The 5509-nt window shown below is 38.6% G+C and overlaps 1 long non-coding RNA gene across 1 annotated transcript; it reads left to right on the top strand.

The window, feature by feature from the left end:
* Positions 1 to 1312: 1312 nt before the first annotated feature.
* LOC122677911 lies at positions 1313 to 3435 on the top strand. The gene is made up of 3 exons (XR_006335953.1): positions 1313 to 1373; positions 2602 to 2706; positions 3162 to 3435. It is a non-coding gene; the product is annotated as an uncharacterized LOC122677911 (long non-coding RNA).
* Positions 3436 to 5509: the final 2074 nt, after the last annotated feature.

Here is a 5509-nt window from a genome sequence, read left to right as displayed (position 1 = left end):
CTCTTTTGTTGCAGCTGCTGGGTTGTGTCAGCAGAATATGACTGTTGCTCTCTTGCTGTATCTCTCCCTTTGTCTACAATGGCAGGGGACGGAGGACAGCTCACACTTCTCAGCTATTTAAACAAATATTGGAACTACAATAATCAAGATGCTTTCTACAAAGATTAAAAATGGATGCTATGTTAGATTAAAGTAGAATAAAAATGCATGGGATTGTCTCCAAAGTTTCTACACTGTGAAGTTTTTTAAGATAATGATCTGTTTTATTCATTTTTATAACCCTAATAACTATCATAATGCCTGGCTTATATCTGATTTTCAACCAGTTTTTGTAGCACTAGAATCTTCTTAGCACTCTTGGTGTATTCATGTGGATTTTCTCTCATATGAGCAGGTACAAGCCAGCCAACAGTCTCCTGTGATCATTCACAAAGAAAGTGAAGCAACAATGGTTTAATATAAGCTTTTAAATCACTTTCTTAGCTGGAAGTTTTATTCACTTTTTCCCTAATGGCCTGAATATAAATGAGCACTTTGAGTTTCTGAAAATACTAACTTATCTGCCTTTTAAAATCTAATGGTACAATCAATGAAATTTCTTATATTTGTATAGAGCATTACATTATAAAAGGGTTCCTCATATGACTTCTCCTTTAATTTCTAGAAACAACTGAAGTAGGGATATTGTTTTTCTTTCAGACACCAGCAAACCAGGGTTTGGATATGCAAGTTGCCTCATGATTAAGGCTCTACTATATGAAGTTTTAGCATTCATAATATAATGTTTTATATATTATTTTTAAATAAGCTACATATGAAGACAGTTCTATCAATAACATCAACATTTTTTTTTTGTATTGGAAATTATAAAAATATATAAAGAAGAGAATTAAAGTTATCTGTAATCTCACAGTTTCAAGATGACTACTAACATCTAGACATATTTCCTTCTGGTATATTTTCTATGTATATGTATACAACTTTTAAGTTAAAGATCATATAACATACTCAGTTTTGCATTTAGTCTTTTTATTTCTGTGTCAGCCCAGTTTGGAACCTTTGATTAAACCTACCTGGGCAATTAAGTTTTATTACTATGGGACCTAGAATAATAATATCTAGATCATTTCACAAAAGAGGTAAGCAGGAAGACTTTGCATTTCAGAGTTAATTTTTATTGCTCTAATGTAGCTTACGGTGTGTTAGACATTATTCTATCATTCCAAGTACTTTATGTGCATTAATTAATTTAATCCTACATCAACCCTAGTGAATCCTGGGGACAGAGGAGCCTGGCGGGCTACAGTCCATGGGGTTGCAAAGAGTCAGAATGACTAAATGGCCAAGCACATGCATGCACATCAGACTGTAAGGTAAATAATGTTATCATTACTATTTGGCACAGGAAAACACAGGCACAGATTAGTTAAGTATTTTACCAAGGTTCACACAGGTAGTAAATAAAAGGGCTGCAAATTGAATCTCAGCTGTTTGGATCCAGAGTTCATGTTCTTCTCCACTATACTCAACTGCCTCTCAGAGTCCTAACTCTCCTCTAGGTTAGTATTCTGAGGAATCAAATACTGAATGCCTTAAAAACTTAACATTATAAACCTTGGGACCTTAAATGAGGGTCACTTGTGGCCAAACTGGAGAGACTGGAGTTGCTGGTACATCAGCTTTCTTGAAATGATCAGGGGGAAGGAGCTTAGCCAGAAAGACCTGGACAGACCTGGGGAGAGACTTCACAGTGGCATGGGTCAGCAGGGCTGGGATAAAACCTTCTGCACACACACCGGTTAGGTTGGGAGGACCAACTGCAGTGATGGCACCCGCAGACTGATAGACAGTGGATCTCTCCCCAGCCAGGGAGAGGATGGCTGGCCTAGCCCTCTTTCGTACTGCATAAGCCCTCATGTCTCCTGGATGATGGGGAAGGCATATGAGATGATGGGAAGAGGAGGTGTTCCAAGACTGTGATAAGAACCTTTCTGCCAATATGTTAGATGGAGGCTCAAGTCAGTTCCAATATAATTTAAGTTATAAATAAATACAATGGGCACAAAAAGATCTACCACACTTATATAACCTTTGCTCTATCCTTGAATGTTTACTGATATAAATAATGCTGTAATAAACATGTTTGAAATTTCACATTTTAGAACAAGAATTTTGTAAAATAATAAATCCTCACAGTACTGAGCAACAGAAACATCATTCAACAAATTATAAACTGATTCCCTTTATATGGCATTCAAGAATAGGCAGCATTAATTTACACTGATTAAGTAAGAATGGGGTCACTTCTGTGAGTAATTAATTCAGAGGGGAGGTAAGAGAAACTTCTGAGGATGTTGAAATGTTCTATATCATGATCTGTGTCATCCTACATATATATATATATATATATATACACACACATATATATGTATACGCACTCATATATATGTATGTATATTTTAAGTAAATATGTCAAGCTGTACACTTAAGATTAAATGTCCTTAACTGTTGGAATATTATATCTTAAAAAAGTAAAAGGATGAATAATCAATAGAGGTAGGATATTTAAGACTTCTTTTTTTTCTTTTTTCCTACTTACAGGAGTTTCTATTTTATTTTTCCATCTCATGGCTCAATAGTCTAGATCAAGGATCACAACCTTTGACCCATGGGCAAAATCCAGCCCACGGCCTCCAGTATTTGTGGGTAAGAATTGGTCAGAATATAGTAATGTGTGTTTGTGTGCTGTAGGCACAGCTTTGATGCTGCAGTGGCAGACCTGAACATTATTTTAGAGACTCTACGGCCCACGAAGCCTAAACTATTCAGCATCTAGCCTTTCACAGGAAACGTTTGCTGCTTCTTGATCTAGATGACCTTTTGGTTCCCTTCTCATACCAAGATTTTGACTCTATGATTCTTGAGTTCAGCACATTTTCCTCTGGAAAAATCTACAGAACTAATACCAATACTCCTTAAGATTTATTATTTGTAAGGAGTAAGAGGACCACAGCCCGTTTTGTCTTTATCTTCAATTTCCACCTTATATGTTTCCATTTTTAAGAAAGTATAAACAATTTGAGTATAAACAATTTCAAAACACATGAGTTTGACTGAAACTTAGGCCACGAATCATATTAAAAGTGTTCATCTTTGTACAGGAAGGATGATGAAATCCACAAGAGAAGATATTGAACTTGAATGTTATTCCCATCAGTTTCTGAGATATGAAGGCAGAAAAAGAAAAAAGAGAAAAATTGGGAGAAAAAGCATCCTGAGAAGTCTTTCCGCTCCACCTCTGCAATGTTTCAAGTGTGAAAGTTGGTTAATGCTTAATACTTCTTACCTTGGGGTTGTGGATACCTGTGGTTTAAGGCATTAGAAAAGCGATCAGCTTGCTCTGGATGAAATTGCTGCAGAATAAACAGCCTTACAAGCCTAGCACTACTGTGCTTTTAGTGTATTATTCACCCGTTCAGTTTCTCTTCACTCTTTGGAAGCTTCACAGGGTTTCACAGCATCTATTCTGAACAGATGATATTAATGAGGCCAATAGGCAGGCCCCAGAGATTGCTGTTTTAAGAAAGCTTTACTGGAGCAATCTTAATATAACTTTCCTGAGTCTCTTCAGATTTTAAAAATTTTCTTTGGTTCTTTTTTCCCTTTGCCCTTGAGAAGCCCACAATTTGCTATTTCTTGTTGCTACTTACATTTTCTCCTCTACTGACACTTTGGATTAAGGTTGTTATTAAGTTACCACTCCATTCCTTTGGGACAACCATATCTCCATACATTTGTAGGTGGAACCTTGCCAGCAACCTGCTGTTCACAAATTGGGAACTATAGCAGAAGCCAAGCAACTCCTTTGTTGCTGTCATTTCAGAGATATTGAGCATTATCAATGTACTGAGCATACAAAACAGAAGGCTCCTACCCTCTACACGCTTACAATATTGGCCTTCAAAGATAGGAAAGCTCTTAGGGCAAGCAGAGCAGTTAAAATGAGTCAGGGCAGTGATATTAACAAGCTCTAAAAACAGAGTAAAACTTGTTGCTCTAAGAGCATTTGAAAAACTAATTCTTCAGCTTTAAAGTCATCTTCTCTATCTCCCATTTATTCCGTTAGCACACCTCACAAAAGTTTGAAGTTCTTTAGACAGAGTCTGATACTTTGTCATTCAGCCATCTTTCTCTTGGCCCTTGACAAGCCAGGATCCAGCATGCCACATTCTCTGAAGAGAGGTGTGGCCATCTCTGATCCCACAGGAGAGGTCCCACAGGGCTGCAAGCCAGACTTCTGAGGAAGGGGTGCCAGTGAGATAGAGTGGGTTCTGCAATCGCTGGGGAGATGAAAACTGGATTCACCTGCTGCTGTGGAAAGGAACTGCCTCTCTCGGGGTGAAAACGTGTTGCTGTCTTGATGATCCCAGCAAACTAATGCAGAGATGAATCCTGGAAGAACTATACAGGGAACGCATGGAAATAGCATGTTTCATTTTTTTGTGTGTCTGGATTCCCAGTCTTCCTCTATCATTATAAGGGAAGAAACGGCCATGTCCAGGATGAGGCAGCCTTGCTGATATGACACTTAAAGTTACTGTGGCAGTCAGGAAACCCACCAGAAACCAACAGGAACAGGAAAGAGAAGAAGAAAAAGATCCTTCTCCTCCTCCAGCCTAGGAGACGTCGAGCTCCTCTTACTGTCAAAGCTTAACAGGCAGCAGTCTGTGAACAAGAAAAGTGGTTTGCAGAGTCCCATCAAGAAGAGTAAGAGAAGGGAGGTTTGGAGCTGAGACACGGTGACTTCATATGTGGCATAATTCCTTTCCCCGCAAAGTTGTGTTCTGTCTTCACTGATTGTATGGAAACAATGATGGGTACTAAGAAATACATTTCTCAGCTGTGCTGTGAACCATTAACTAGACTATCTGGGAGTGAAGAAGAGAAAGGGAAAGAAGAAAGACTTTGAGGAGGGAGCTGGAGATAATGTCCCAGGGATGGACTTCACTCTCAATTGGAAACTATTATTGGTTAGTTAGACATGTTCTCCATATGTAGGGAATGGAAGAAAATGAGAAAAAGCAAGTCGAAAGAGAGGCAATCATTTCACAGGCAAGTTGTCTCCACTTGCCAAACACCATACTGCTTCTCTAAACTGTTTATCCTGTTCCTCACACCCTCTGCAACACTCTGGGCAGAACACAATACAGAAAATATCTAGAATAAGCTGAGTGCCTTCAAGTAAGAAGGGCATGGTGAGAATAAGCATGCCATTCTCCACGTATGGAAGCCTCAGTGTCGTTTCTGTTCGTGTTACTGACTGAATGCCATGCAGTTGGCTGTCATCTGCTATGTCAGTTGGTGTGGTACACAAATGGCTCAACCTCTTCATTTCCCACAGGCTGTATTTATAATGGCATAATTATGTGTCCAGAATTCAAGTTAAGAAGAAAAGGGAAAAAAGTCATAAGCTGAGCACTGCAGCCTTAAACTTCAGTGCTGCTGCTCC

The sequence above is a fragment of the Cervus elaphus genome, chromosome 3 (genome assembly GCF_910594005.1).
Source record: "Cervus elaphus chromosome 3, mCerEla1.1, whole genome shotgun sequence".
NCBI classification, from domain to species: Eukaryota; Metazoa; Chordata; class Mammalia; order Artiodactyla; family Cervidae; genus Cervus; species Cervus elaphus.
Note: the sequence above shows the minus strand (reverse complement) of the source record. Positions and strands in the feature narration are given on the sequence as shown.